Genomic DNA, 16,213 nt, shown 5'->3' with positions numbered 1-16,213 from the left:
ACCTGATGCCCTGCTAGAACTGGTTTCAGCTGTCCTTAAATGCAACCCAGCGTCCAATCAGTGTGGATGCGCTAATTCAAATTAGTTTTTAAGTCTAGATGCACTCATTCGAATTAGCTTAGTTCGAATTAAGTTAGTTCGAATTAGTGCTGTAGTGTAAACATACCCTTATTTCGAAATAACGCGTCTACACACAAAATGCATTTCAAAATACCATTTTGTTATTTCAAAATAGCGTGTCCACACTGAGTGGACTCTGCATCACATTTAAGGCTGGCCAGAACCAGTTCCAGCTGGGCACCAGATCAGGACTTACTGTGTGGGGCTGCTGCCTGAGGCTATCTGAGGTCTGTACATAAAGGGACCCCCCCTGGACATCCAGTTCTCAGGTTTCCCTGCTTGCTTATCTACCTTGATGAGGGACAGCAAAGCATTTTGTCTCTGTATGCTCTGGTTGCCCTCACTCGGGATACCACAGCACTCTGCAACATGGAGCCAGAGCTGCTCCTGGGCACTCTGGTGCTTCTCTTGGACACGTTGCTGTGAGCCTGGCTGCACTTTCTGCAGGCTGCCATCCAGGAGGTCCATCAGGGGGCTGTCAGTATCTAGGAGGCCCTATGGGAGAGCTTCTACCCTGAGGATCACTAAGAGCCTCCCTGGTCTGCCCCACTGGGGGCTTGTGCCTCATTCCTCCCTCACGTCCTTCCACTTACCCTTCCCTAGCCCCCCTTCTTGATGTCAAATAAAATACACGTATTTTCAAAAATATAAACTCTGTTTATTTAACAAAACTGGAGGGGTATGAAACTCTGGGGAGACGGGGGAAAGGAGGCAGGAGAGGGGAGGAGAGAAGAGGTGAGAGCGGAGGGGGAAAACTGGGAAGAGGGAGCTAAAAGGGGGAAGCAAGGGAAAGGGAGAGGGGAAGCTCAGGACTCAGGGTCTCGCCGGGGCAACTGTCTCCCAGCACGGTGTGTGCAGGAGCCTTGGCATCCCCGGGGGGATGGAGAGGAAGGTGTGGAAGTTGAGGAGGGAGAGGTGGGCGGGAGGAGGAGTGGGAGCTGGGGAGGCAGCAGGTGCTAGAACAGCATGAGGCAGCACGCTCTGCACCAAGGTCTGCAGATGGGCACAGATGGCATGACTCTCGGCAAGCAGCTCCCACTGGAACTCCAGTTCATCTTGTACCCACTGCTCCATGGTGCGGTGCAGGGCTCGCAGGGCCCCCATGTGCTGGTCTCAGTACCCCTGCAGCATCGCGGTAGACCTGCTTGGGTGCAGGAGGATGTCTCAGGCGGGGTGGTGCACCCTGCACACGCAGCTGGTGCAGCTGTGGAGAAAGAAGAGAAGTGTTCAGTTCTCTGCGAGGTGAAGATGACCATGCCCTGCACCGTCAGAGCTGCTGTGCTTGCACAGAGGCCATGGTCGGAATGTCCAGCTATCCCCGGGAGTGGGAGCTGTCCCGAAACTGCACCCATGCTCCTCTGCTGTATATAGTGCGGCCGAGGTGGGGGGGAGATGTCCCCTGCCTCTGTGTAGAGGGGGCTTGTGAAGGGAGGGTGTCCTGCTGTGTCCTGCCCCGGGGTCAGGAGCATGTCAGGTCTCTTCACAAAGGCGTATGGCTATAAGGCCACGGCCCCTGTGTGTCACACAGCTGGAGCCACCTGCCCAGGAGTGGCATGGCACGTGCTTGCACATGCACAGGTTGCTGCGTGATCCATGGTAAGCAAGGCCCACGCACGCGGTCCCTGGTCTCCCTCCCCATCATTCCCCCGGGATGGCACTTACACAGTGTGGCCTCCCTGGACAATCCTGGTGACTCTGCTGTTAGGACAGCTCGGGGGTCCGGCCCTCCGTAGCGGCTCCTCCTCTGAGCCCTGTTCAGGGCCCTCTGGTCCCAGATCGCTGCCCCCTGGGATGGCATGAACCGTCCCACCCCCCATGATGCGGTCCAGGGCGTCGAAATAGGGGCAGGTGTCTGCCCCTCCTGAGGAGCTGCCCTGAGTGGCCCTGGCGTACGCCTGCCGCAGCTCCTTGGAATTCATGTGCACCTGTTCTTGTGTGTGCATGTGGCCTTTGGTGGCCATGGTGCCAGCTATGCATCCGTAGATGGTGGCGTTCCTCCATCTAGTGCGGAGATAATGGACATTGGAGGCCTCCTCCCAAACCTCAGTGAGGTCCATGATCTCTGCACTAGTCCAGGAGGGCGCCTGCCGTCTCCGGCACCTGGCTGGCTCCTGGGAGCTGGGGGACTGGGCAGGGGACAGCTGGCTGGCACTGGCTGCCCGGCTCATTCAGGTGTTTAAGTCTTGGCTTGACAAAGCCCTCGCCAGGTTGATTTAGTTGGGATGAGTCCTGCCTAGAGCAGGGGGCTGGACTTGATGACCATCTGAGGTCTCGTCGAGCTCTATGGTTCTATGATTCTATGATTCTCTGGCCACTGGGTGAGGAACAGCGACTGCTGGCAGGCCTGGCTCAGGCATACTGTGTGGCCAGAGTCTACCCCTTTAAGGGCTCTGGGCCTGGGGGAGAGGAGAAGAGTTTTCTTGGTTTGTCCCAGAGTGGCCACCAGGGGAAACAGGGAAGGGCAGGAGGCTCCCTATTTTGGAATAAGCGTCTACACAGTGCTTATTTCGAATTAGCTATTTCAAATTTAGCGTTATTCCTCGTAGAATGAGGTTTACCAAATTTGAAATAAGTGCCCCGCTATTTCGATTTTATTTTGAAATAGCGGTTTGCCTGTGTAGGAAAGTTAATTTGAAATAATGGCTGTTATTTCAAATTAACTTTGATGCGTAGACATACCCTATGACTCTTCCACTTTTGTATTAACATTGCTGCACTGGACCATGTTACCATATTAGCAGAGGGCTTGTGTTCTAAAACAATCAATCATTCTCTTCTGGGGATAGAGAAACCAGTTCTTGTATGTAAATATTTGGAACACGGCACAAAGCTACCCACATTTGTCTGCATCTGTCATGGCTCCTTCCCCACTCTGGCATGATAAATGCAGAAGTGGGGGCCAGCAAGTGTACCCCAAAGCCTTATCTACCAGGCTTTGGCATAAAACTTCCCCCCAAGATCTTAAAACCCTAGATCTTGGGAATAAAACTTCCGCTGCCACCACCCAAATGTTGCTAAAGAAACCAGGGGAAAGATCATTTGGGAAATCTCACCCCTAAAATAAAAATCAGGACACACTATTAACCACTGCCAGGTTAATAAAAGAAAAGAAAGAACTTTTTATTATTACAACAATATTCCTGTTGCAACATAATGACTAGATAGGGAGGTAACAAAATATACTCATGGAGAAACTCCATGGGCCTAGAACTTAGTTGCAAAGAAAAGCCAAAACATCTTGTAAGCAGTGCCAGATCTCAGATCCCATACCCAATCCCTAAAACAATAAAACCTAACGAGACTACCTAAACTTTACCCTACTTACAGAAAATGAAGAATTGTGTCTTGGAGAGAGAGAGACATGCTTGTCCCTCTCTGTAGCTGCAGAGAGCTCTCTCAGAGAGACAAAAGGGAGAAAAGAGAGAAACCCAAATTCCTTTGTCCCAGTTTGAAAAATCCCACCTACATTCCTATTGGTCACTCCACCTGGCTAGGTATAGTTAACCCCTTAATCCCCAGGCTGCTGGCTAACCCTCATAATCATGACAGCATCATTTAGACTTCTAGGCTGTGTCTACATTGGCATCCCTTTCCGGAAAAGGGATGCTAATGAGACACATCACAATTGCAAATCTGCGGGGGATTTAAATATCTCCCGCGGCATTTGCATTTACATGGCTGCCGCTTTTTTCCGGCTTGCAGATAAGCCAGAGAAAAGCACCAGACTAGACATGATTCTCCGGAAAATAAACCCTTTTCCGGAGGATCTCTTATTCCTACTTGAAAGTAGGAATAAGAGATCCTCCGGAAAAGGGTTTATTTTCCGGAGAATCACGTCTAGACTGGCGCTTTTCTCCGGCTTATCCCCAAGCCGGAAAAAAGCAGCAGCCATGTAAATGCAAATGCCGCGGGGGATATGTAAATCCCCCGCAGATTTGCAATTGCAATGTGTCTCATTAGCATCCCTTTTCCGGAAAGGGATGCCAATGTAGACACAGCCCTAATGTATTTGATGTTGCTTTATATGTTCTCAAGTGATAAAAAATAGTTTAGATTTCATTGCCATGCACTAGTGTTTTACTTTACTATCCCTGATGTGACTAATCTCTGTCTATTCCTTAGAGATATGTATTTTAACTGTATATTTGGCTAATAAAATATTTTTAAACTTCTCACAGAAAAGGAAAGATTGCTGTTTCACCTGGGCTGCGCTCTTTCATCTTCTCTGCACTACAGAATTGCACCTTTGCAACTTGCATTTCAAACAAACCCATTTCAAACCCATTACATTTTAAACAATTCTGGTGCATTATAGGTACCTATCTCACAGTTTTCAACTCAAGTTCTTGAAGGCATATTTGTAGAAATGGCAATTCACAGTTGAGAGATGCTGAACCTACATTTCTTTTAAATATGAACTCAATAAATTAAGACCAGGAAACCTAGAATTCCAAAAATAATTACCGTATATTCCGGCGTACAAGACGACCTCTGATGTTAAAAAACATCCCCCAAAAATCGGGGGTCGTCTTGTACGCCGGATGCCCCGCCACCGGAGCCCCTCCGCGGCTTTGAAAGCCTCGGGGGAAGCCGGCGGGGGGGCATCCCAGGCGCGCATGGGCTGCCCCCCCGCCGGAGCCCCTCCGCGGCTTTGAAAGCCTCCGGGGAAGCTGGCGGGGGGGCACCCCAGGCGCGCATGGGCTGCGCCCCCGCCGGAGCCCCTCCGCGGCTTTGAAAGCCTCGGGGGAAGCCGGCGGGGGGGCAGCCCATGCGCGCCTGGGATGCCCCCCCCGCCGGCTTCCCCCGAGGCTTTCAAAGCCGCGGAGGGGCTCCGGCGGGGGGGGGGGGCAGCCCAGGCGCTCCTGGCGGCTTTGCTCCCGGTGCCTCTGGTCTGCTGGGGACCATCTCCAGCAGACCAGGGACACCGGGAGCAAAGGAGGCGGAGGGGCGCTGGGGTATAAGATGAAACCCTATCTTTTAATTAAAAAGATAGGGGGTCGTCTTATACACCCAGTCGCCCTATACGCCGGAAAATACGGTATACAAAATGATTCTTTGAGGGACACGATAGCAAAGATCTTTGCTCTGAGAAAATGTAGTTGCATTATGGGCTAGGAGTCTAAAGCCACAGCCCAAGGCCCCTCTGTGTTAAGTGTTGTTCAGGCAGAACAAACAATTTGCAGTTCAGGAGAAGAGAAAAGAGAGGACTACAGCCACTCTCCGAGTTACGAACAAGTTACGGACCAACACTTGGTCCGTAACTAGGACCCCATTGAGTTACACGCGACCGTGCTGTTCGTAAGCACGGGTCGCGTTCGTAACTCGGGGACCACTTTTACGACTGCTCCATGGGAGCTTTGGTCGTAAGTGCGAACGGTCGTAGCTCAACCGTTCGCAACTCAGGGAGCGGCTGTACTTGCCATCTGGTATACAGGAATCTTCTTATTCTGACCACTCTTTCATGTCACAGATTAGAGCTACATCTATACTGCAGAGTTTTTGCGCAAAAACTCGCGGAGCATCCACACGAAAAGCGCGTTTTTGTGCAAGAAAAAATACAGTAGATCGTCAGAAGACAGGGCTTTTTGTGCAAGAATTATTCATCTTTCTATGAGGAATAAGCTTATTTGCGCAACAGCTATTGTGCAAAAAGGTGTGTGTGGACAGAAAACAGGGATTTCTTGCACAAGAAACCCATATCAGAAAAAGCAGAGGTGCTCTGATGGTCATTCTGTAAATGACCATCAGAGCTTTCTTGCGCAAGAGTGTCCATGGCAGTGTGCACAAGCACTTTTTGCGGAAGATCTGCAATATAGATGTAGCCTAGGAAATTACTCATAGTTCATTTAGAGACTGGGCAGTATTTTTGTAACAATGTAAAGGAAAAAAAAAACTTCCAAGACCATAGTCAGACTCCAATTTGAAGCAAACAGAACAATTATGCAAGCGATCTCTGCTCATCTTAACTCTTAGCAAACATTACTAAATGCATGTAATAATGCTTTTATTTCCCTTATTGAAAATGAAGCATCATGATAACTCTACTAAGTTTACAAATGTTTGCATGCATTGCAGTTAACTTGTAAAGCTCTCCTTACTTTCTGTTTTCTCTCATTGTAATTCTTAAATACTTTTAATATCTTATAACCTGACTTGAATTCAACTGTTCTACCTGGGACACACAATTCATGGTGCTACCCTGCAAAAGGAAGATAATGCATGCCTTTCCATGAAGAAGTTTTCCTAAAGAGCACAAGCAAAAGAAGGCAGAGCACAGGACCAAGCGGAAACAGCTAGGTTTGTATATGCTAGAGATGGAATAATGGATCAGAAAACCAGCCCCATAAAAATGGTCCAGGTATCGGGCGAGAGGGAGCTGAAACAATTTGTAAAGTGCAGGTGCGGAGAGTCATTGAACCAAACTGCACAAACTGCAAACCCTGTATATGACGGAACCCACTTCAAGACTGGGGGGGCAGGAGCACATCCAACATCCCTACTTCCACACCTACATCCACATACAGCCTTGGCAAATGCTGGGCACTCACAGCTACACTGCCATTTTTGTGTGGAAGAGGATATGCAAATCGCGCTCGTATTTGCATATCTTCTTCTGATTCTTTTTGTGGAAAAGGTTTTGCCAATAAAAAGTGCCGTGTAGATAGGGCCATTTGTTGGGGAAAAAAAACCCTCTTTTGCAAGCTCTCCTATAAAACTCAATTTTTGAGGAATAAGGGATCTAGTAAAAAGAATCAGAAGACGATATGCAAATGAAAGCATAATTTGTATATTATCATCTGGAAAAAAATGGCAGTGTAGCAGTAGGGGATGGGGCACTAGCAGGCTACTCCTCCCACACCAAGTACTTACTATAGCACTGCAGTTAGTCCATGTCACTAACTTGACAACAGAATAATACCACAGGTGATCTCACCTGCAGTAACAGCAATCACCACCTATCAAATCGGTGTTCCCTGCTCATTAGTTACCCACTAATCATAATGGGACCTTTCCTATTAACAGGACACGGGCACAAAATTTCATATTAGCGTAAAGCGCAGAGCAGAGGAGCTTACATAAGATGTGCAAGGGAAGGGAAGGGAAAAGGGATAACAGTAAGGAATAACATATTTAGTATTTGTCTCCCTATTCTGCTCATGCCTTCTCCTTGATCTACCTCTGTAACAAGCACACTGGATCGCATCCCTAATGAGATTCTGAGCATTACAGCAATTCTTAGGATCTCCCCAGAGACCATCCTGACTCTGATCAGTTCCTCAAAGAGCCTCCATTTCCTAATCTACTTTAAAAAAAATCCAGTAGATGAAAACATTTCCAGGCTCTCCCCCTGCTTTTTTTAGACACTAGATGTCCCATCTGTTACTTAAAAGAAAGATGTTTAACTCTCTACACTGTTCTCTGGAAGAATGCCAGATACGACATTCAAGGTCTGATTCTCCTGTACACTCAAGGTGTGGCTATGCTGCGAATTGGACAGCATATGTGAGTGTACCCAAGCCAGCACAGTTGGTTAGAAATTGCAGTGTCCCCACAGCAATGGACAGGTGGTGCAATGGACATGGGGCCCAAATATGTACCGTGGCTGGACTGTACTTGGCCCACTAGCCTAGGAGGTGGGCAGGGTAGAAATTTCCTTTGCACGCACAAGCGCACAGCTTAGAGAGAACTATGGCGCCTGGCACATGGCCCCACAGTGTCACTTTCTAGCCTGGGTGCCGGATGTTCCGAGCCCCACTGGAAGGGGAAGCACAAGAGCAGCTTGTTGTTGCGGCTGCCCAAGCTCACCAGGATGGCTGACGGGGCTGGTGCTCTCACCCATCCTCCACTCTTCACCTGTAGGCACCACCCCGCCCCTTTGCCTCACAGCTCCTCGCACAAGCTGCAGGTACGGGCCATAGAGACACCTCAGCGTAGGTGCCTAGAAGGGACCCTAAGAAGCAAAGACTGGCAGACTTCCTGTTCCACACGTGCTCTATGACTGAATAGGGCTGCTGCTCCAGATCTCCTGGAGCCGCCTGTGCTGTGGTTGGGTGGCGCCTTCCCCAGGACTGCAAGGCATGAGATACGCCCCCCACCCCAGCAATTCCCTATGCCCCTTGTTTTTCGCACCTGCATGGGGCCAAGACTGCGGGGCGTGGCCTGGCCTGACAGCATGCTGCGGCCTGGCAAGCAGTAGTTCGCGGCCCACTGACAGTCCATGGACCAGCAATTGAGAACCGCTGCACTAGCCCATGCCTCAGCAGCTACCCATCTCTTTGTTGGCAAGCTAGCCTAATCAAAACTAGCATGGATATGGCTTAAACATGCTGCAGTCGTGTCCCCCAAGTGTAGCGCAGACATGTGCTAAAGTCTGCTTTGCATTCCTCCACCAGAGTGGAATAAAGCAACCATAGTATAAATGAGAATCAGGCACCTGTATTCTGCAAAGTACCTGAATTTCACTTTGGAAATCATAGAATCATAGATCACTAGAACTGGAAGGGACCTCGAGAGGTCATCAAGTCCAGTCTCCTGCCCTCACAGCAGGACCCAGAACTGTCTAGACCATCCCTGATAGATGTCTATCCAACCTGCTCTTAAATATCTCCAGAGATGGTGATTCCACAACCTCCCTAGGCAACTTATTCCAGTGTTTAACCACCCTGACAGTTAGGAAGTTTTTCCTAATGTCCAACCTAAATCTCCCTTGCTGCAGTTTAAGCCCATTGCTTCTTGTCCTATCATCAGAGGCCAAGGAAAACAATATTTTCTCTCCTCCTTGTAAAACCCTTTTAGACACTTGAAAACCACTATCACGTTCTCTCCATCTTTTCCTTTCTAAACTAAACAAGCCCAATTCTTTCAGTCTTCCCTCATAACTCTCTAGACCCTTTAATCATTCGTGTTGTTCTTCTCTGGACCTTTTCCAATTTCTCCACATCTTTCTTGAAATGTGGTGCCCAGAACTGGACACAATACTCCAACTGAGACCTAATCAGTGCAGAGTAGAGCAGAAGAATGACTTCTCGTGACTTGCTCACAACACTCCTGTTAATGCGTCCCAGGATCATGTGTCACACTGTTGACTCACATTTAGCTTGTGGTCCACTATGATCCCTACATCCTTTTTCTACAGTACTCCTTCCTAGACAGTCACTTCCATTCTGTATATGTGAATCAAATTGTTCCCTCCTAAGTAGAGCACTTTGCATTTGTCTTTACTAAACATCATCTTATTTACCTCATTTCTCCAGTTTGTCCAGATCATTTTGAATTATGATCCTATCCTGCAAAGCACTTGCAACCCCTCCCAAACTGGTATCATCTGCAAACTTAATAAGCGTACTTTCTATGCCAATATCTAAATAGTTGATGAAGATATTGAACAGGATCGGTCCCAAAACAGACCCCTGTGGAATCCCACTTGTTATGCCCTTCCAGCAGGATTGTGAACTATTGATAACTACTCTCTGAGAATGGATATACAGCCAGTTATGCACCCACCTTATAGTAGCCCCATCTAAGTTGTATTTGCCTAGTTTATTGATAAGAAGATCATGCAAGACCATATCAAATGCCTTACTAAAGTCTAGGTATACTACGTCCACTGCTTCTCCCTTATCCACAAGACTTATTATACTATCAAAGAAAGCTATCAGATTGGTTTGACATCATGCACAGAGAACTGAAGTTCAAATTATAATAAGGCTTCAGTGTAAAGACGTAAAAACAGTTTGGAGCTTAAGTAATGTTGAGACCCAGCACAACCTGGATGTGTCTACACTGCACACGGAGCTCAAAATAAGCTACACAATTTGAGCTACGCAAATTGCATAGCTTATTTCAAGTCAATTTCGAAATAGCTTATTTCAAAATTTGCTGCTGTCTACACAGCACTTATTTTGAAATAAACCGCTATTCCAAAACTTCCCCTACTCCTCGTGGAATGAAGTTTACAGGGATGTTGGAATAGCGAGCCCATTATATTTCAAAATAACAGGCATGCTCAAAAGACGTGGAACATTCAGTATCCCAAAATAGCACTTCAGCGTAGACGTAGCCCCCATGTTTTATTACACTTAGACCTCATTACTCCAGGTGTCCCTACTCTGGGAACATCCATAGTGTGGAGGAAGAAATGGCTCAGTGCACTGCCACTCCCCTTCTTTGCCAGCTGGGAGAACGGCAACATGCAGAGCTGCTTTACGGTGGTGGGGCGGTGCCTGGGAGCAGCGGGGAGCATGGAGCCATGTGTGCCCCCGGGAGCAGAGTGGCAGGAAACTGCCCTATTCCCAATCCCTCATGCCAAGAGCCTGCAGTGCCCTCCCTGGCACAGAAAAATCTTTAATCCAGCATACTCTGTTTCCCAGAATTGTTGGATTAAAGAGGTTCAAGTGTACTATTGAGAGTAATGCATTTATTTGGGAGCAGTGCTCAATAGTGTTAATCTGCCCATTGTACTACGCAAATGCATCGATACAATAACTAAATCCAAAAAGCTTAAAGTGGGATGAACTGCTGGCAGTAAAATAAATCAATGAAAAGGATCCATGAGTAGAGCACAATTGCAGTTGTTGCAGCAGAACTTGACGTTTAACTAACAGAATCATTAGAGACGGTGGGGGGAGAGGAAATCATTTGCTGACACCAGGAGTATATACAAAAACACTAGAACTAGATATAATCCATTTAGCATCCTTACATGACCTGGCTATATACCAACCAATAGCAACTGAAAAGCTGTCTTCATTTCTGGATTCACAAATGTGTGGTATTTCTACACTCCCATTTGATTGTGCTATGAAGCTTAGAGAGCTGAAAATATAAAAGAGCTCATTGAACAGCAATTTAGATTTTTCATCTTCTTGCTCACAGAAAGGTTCGCTTGTACCAAAACAGGAGAGTCTGCAAAAAGACACACTCACTAGGATACACAGTTTCATTTCCAAATGTCCCACACAGATGGCTCTCTGTCTGGAAGTGTGATTTTGAGGATATTGTTCACTATTCCTCAGAACACTGGAAGAAATACCAAGTAAAATTAGTGCCACCCATTTAAAGAGAACAATCTACTTCTCTGCTAGATGTGTAGTAAATCCACAAGAAGAGCTTCTGTTACTCAGAGCTAAAATGCTCGAACAACCTGGGGAGGAGAGAGCTGATCTGTGTGAAACATGTACACATATATGAACCGCTGTGCTGGTAAGAGATCCTGAACAAAGAACAAGCAATTGTGCCAGCAGTTCTACAAGAAAGTAGAACTTTGTACCACTTATTACAGCTTACAAGTTTCAAGCAAGGCAATGCTATAAACAGTGTGAAATACTTAGTAAAACTACCAAGTTCGGTGACTGTATATGTACTCAGTACCCTACACAATTACAGCAGATCTACAAGTTCAGCAAAGTACTACTGATTTGCCAGACTGCTTCTGCCTTTTGTTCATGTGCAGAGACATCACTTCACAAATCGGAGAGGTGAGTGTCCCTTTTCTTACAACACTGGAAAGTGCATACCTAAGACACTGCGTCCAGCCTGGGTACCTACATCGAAACAGTCCTATGGCATCAGTGACCTCTTCAGTGTCACTGAGCCCTGGTCTACACTAAGGAGTTATTTTGAAATAACCCCCCTTATTTGGAAATAATAAGCAGAGCATCCACACTACTATAATGGGGCTGGCTATTTCAAAATTTATACTCCTGCTTTCCTTGGGGAATAAGCTTATTTCAAAAGTTATTTTGGGAGTTATTATTTCAAATGTAGTTATTTTGAAATAATTTCCTAGTGTAGGCATGCCCTAAGAGCCCACACATTTGAATCAACCAAAACTTAACCACATGTGTCCAAAGACTCCAGAGATCTCTTCCTCCCTCCTCCCCCTCACCCCCAACATACACCTCAGGGATTTCCACAGACTGCAATTTAAAGAAGTCTGTGGCTCAGGTGACCTGCTTCTGGGCATAAAAATGATCAATAGGAGTTCTGTATGTGAGCTGAGGGGCCTGGTTCTCATTGCCCTGAGCCACATGGAGTCATTTACACAGTACGAAGCCAAGTGCAAAACGCTATCCCAAATCAGAACAGTAGCATTTCATATTCACTTTACATTGGCACGGGTTGCACCGCTATAAACCAGAACTTTCTGGTCTGGTGTCTGGAAGGACCAACAATGCTTCAGGACCAGAGAGAGTCAGTGCACCTTCCCACAACTGTTTGTGACTGGACTGTAGGTGTTGTGATGCTCCCCTGGCATGTCTGTGCTCCTGCTGGAAAGTGCCCACTGCCTAGGCAACAGATGGCCTTGCTTTAAGCATATCATCATCATCTGAACTGAGACCTTCAACGTCAGCTCAGTGATTAGAGCTAGGCTTCATACACAGTGTCTCCTGGGATGACTGCCCTTGTCACTTGTCCTCACAGCTGAGCCAGCTACGAGCTTGGTGTGTCCGCCACCTCCCACGCCTTCCACCTGACTCCAAGAGATCTGCAGGTAGAAGAGAACCACCTCATGCATGAGCAGACAGCCTGCCTACAGTCCCTTGTCTGGGAGCTCAAGGAGGAGCACCAGGAGCAGGTTGCTGATCGGGAACAGGCAAAGGCCGCCTGGGACCAGCTGGCATGCCAGCACAAAGCCATGTGCTCCTCCCTCACCTTGGTAATGGAGCGCACGGCTTCATGCATGGAGTGGGCCACCAACAAACTCCTCACCACCACCCATGGCTTCCCCTCCTAGCTCCCCAAGGGCTACTGGAGTCCCAGAACACATGGCAGTGGGACCTTGAGGGCAGCTGAAGCCTCCCAACCAACCAGAGGCAGGCACCACTCCCAGCCCTATCCCTGAGCCCCTTTCCCTTCTCCCCCCCCCCCCCATTTCAGGTTCTTTCCCCAGTCCCTCCCTTGTTGTAGATCCCCCAATAAACAGTCCTGTTATTTCAAAAAAGAAGGCTTTATTATTTGCTTTGCAGTGGAGAGGGAGGGGGGGAGAGAGGGCAGGGGAAGGGAGAGGTGTGGGAGGAAAGGCGCACAGAGGGAATGCAGAGGCCCCTTGTGGAGAGGCACAGTCTCACAGCTGACCGTGGATGAGCACAGCCCCTTGATGTGCTCTCCATATGGTACTTGTGTCCAGCTGCTCATATGCCCTGGCCAGCCATTCAGTCTCTGAAAAGTCTCCCCCTTGCTTTCACACAGCAGGCTGCCACCACAAAGGGGATGTTGTGCTTGCTGAGGTACAGATGGGTGAGGAGACTCCTGAACCTCCCCTTTAAACAGCAAACACACACTCCACCACCATGCGGCACCTGCTCAGCCTGGCATTGAAGTGCTCCTTGCTGGGGTCCAGGCTGCCCGTGTAAGGCTTCATGAGCCAGGGGAGCAAGAGGTAGCTGTGTCGCCCAGGATCAGTATAGGCATGACCACCTAACTGACTGTGATGATACAGTCAGGGGAAAAAAGTGCTGATGTGCATCTTTTGGAACAGGCAGGAGTTCCGGAAGAGGCGGGTGTCATGCACCTTCCCTGACCATCCCACACTGATGTCGTTGAAGCATCCCTTGTGATTCACAAGGGCCTGCAGTGCCATGGAGAAGTACTTCTTCCTGTTGATGTAGTCCAAGGCACAGTGGTCAGGATCCAGGATGGGTGTGTGTGTGCCATTTATGGCTCCTCGCATTGGGGAAGCCCATGGCAGCAAAGCCACTGATGATGGTGTCCACGTTGCCCAGAGTGACGACCCTCCGTAGCAGCATGTGGTTGGTTGGCTACCTGCATGAGCATGGCCCCGACTGTGGGTTTCCCCACACCAAACTGGTTCCCAATGGAGCGGTAGCTGTCCGGCATGGCAAGCTTCCACAGGGCAATGGCCACATGCTTCTGCATGGGGATGGTGGGTCTGAGTCAGGTGTCCTGTCGCCTGAGGGCAGAGGCAAGACACTTGCAGAGATCGAGGAAGGCAGCCTTACACATACAGAAGTTCTGCAGCTGCTGCTGGTCATCCCATAGCTGCAGGACGGTATGATCCCACCAGCCTGAACTGGTCTCCCACCGCTAGAAGCGGCATTCCACTGGGCCCAGGGGATTGAGGGGCATATGCAGCAACAGGAGCCCTGGGTGATCAGGACCTGTAGATCGGGCTGGCCCTCATCTGGATGAGCAGCATGTGGGCAGTTTGGAAGTACTGTGCCATGGGGCACAGCATGAGGCCCGTGACCCTGGCACTGCTCCAGCTCTATGCTGTGAGTTCTGTGGCATCTGCAAGGGCAACCAGAGCACACTTTGTCCATTTGGTGTCCCGTGAGGGGGAGAAGCAGTGGAGGAGTGGTGTGTGAGATGCAGCCATAGAGAGGAGCCCCTGAAAGCATCGCAGCTTTCCCGACCAAGCAGCCACAGGAAGTGTCCGCTCTCCTGGCGCCCTCCCCAGAGTACTTCTGGGGGCTCTAAGTTCAAGGCAGGCTCCAATCAGGGTGGATGTGCTATTTTGAAATAATTCTGACAATTTTGATGCTTCCCCGTAATGGGGACACGCTATTTCAATTTTGTTAACTCGGGAGTTACTATTTTGAATTTTACTAATTTTAATTGTACATTACAGTACAATTGCATGATGGACACATTTCCACCACGTTATACCGGAAATCTACCGACCATTACACTTATCTTCATGCCTCTAGCTTCCATCCAAGACACATTTCTCAATCTATTGCTTACAGCCAAGCCCTAAAATACAACCAGATTTGCTCCAATCCCACAGACAGGGACAAACACCTACAGAATCTATATAAAGCATTCTAAAATCTGAAACACTCACCCGGAGAAGTGCAAAAAGAGATTGACAGTGCAAGAAGAGTACCCAGACATCAGCTACTTCAAGACAGGCCCCCCCAAAAAACAACAGGACACCACTTGTCATCACCTACAGCCCCCAACTTAAACCCCTCCAATGTATTGTCAACAATCTACAACCTATCCTGGAAAATGACCCCTCACTTTCACAGGCCTTGGAGGACAAGCTAATGCTTGCTACAGATAACCCCTAACCTCAAACAAATTCTTTCCACTAACCACGCAGCACACCTCCATCATAATGATACAGGAACCCACCTCTCCAATCAGCCCCGGTGCCAACTCTGTCCACATATCTACACAAGCAATATCATCACAGGATCTAACTACATAAACCACCACAACAGAGACTCATATAACTGCACATCCATTAATGTGGTACAGATATGCCATCAAGTGCCAGCAATGCCTCGCTGCCATGTATATTGGCCAAACTAGACAGTCTCTACGACAAAGGATTAATGGACACAAATCATATATCCAAAAAGGCAACACACAGACCAGTTGGGGAACATTTTAACTTGCCCGGACACTCATTAATGGATCTCACAGTCACCATATTGTTTCAGGCCAATTCCACAAGCCAACTCCACAGGGAAGCCTTAGAACTTAATGTAATTTACAAATTTGATTCCTATAACAGCGGTATGAATAAGCACATTGGCTGGATAGCCCAGTACATTCCACATCCTAATAACATAAAAAACTAAATGATGGGTACTTAAGAACAATTAGTACCTTCTCTGTCAGTTTCATGTAGCATGGACACTAATTGACTATTTCTTTCCCCTTTTTGCTTTTTTTCCTTCTTTTTCCTTCCCTCCCCCCTCCCTATTTATTTAGAAACTGAATTTTAAAAACTCCATTCATCTGTAGAAGTGGGTTGAGCCCACGAAAGCTCATGATACCATCTACATGTTTTGTTAGGCTTTAAGATGCCGCAAGACTATTTGTTGTTTTTTAAGTTTTTCCAGTTACAGACTAACTCAGCTACCCCCTGAATATTTTGAAATTTAGTTATTTTGAAATAATTTCCTAGTGTAGACGTGTCCTATGAGAAAAGGAAAACCCAAGAATATCCTATGGGAAGCGGCAGAACCCCCATTGCTTGAGTAATTTAAAACTGAAAGGAAGGTTGAATATACTAGCTGGGACAACACTCTTGGCAGATGATAGCCTAGATGTCAGAACTGGTTGCTCTATAGGGCCAAATAACAGGCACAGCTATTATTGTATCAGTCAGAACAGATCA

General features: G+C 47.9%; 1 long non-coding RNA gene across 1 annotated transcript in view; it reads right to left on the bottom strand.

Annotated features, from left to right (window-relative positions):
- Positions 1-452: 452 nt before the first annotated feature.
- LOC142830602 (uncharacterized) overlaps positions 453-16,213 on the bottom strand; it is a 38,606-nt gene continuing 22,845 nt past the window's right edge. Inside the window, exon 3 of the long non-coding RNA XR_012905988.1 lies at positions 453-1,324. This is a non-coding gene — a long non-coding RNA (uncharacterized LOC142830602). The remainder of the gene's footprint in view (positions 1,325-16,213) is intronic.

Source organism: Pelodiscus sinensis, chromosome 9 (genome assembly GCF_049634645.1).
Source record: "Pelodiscus sinensis isolate JC-2024 chromosome 9, ASM4963464v1, whole genome shotgun sequence".
Classification (NCBI taxonomy): Eukaryota; Metazoa; Chordata; order Testudines; family Trionychidae; genus Pelodiscus; species Pelodiscus sinensis.
Note: the sequence above shows the minus strand (reverse complement) of the source record. Positions and strands in the feature narration are given on the sequence as shown.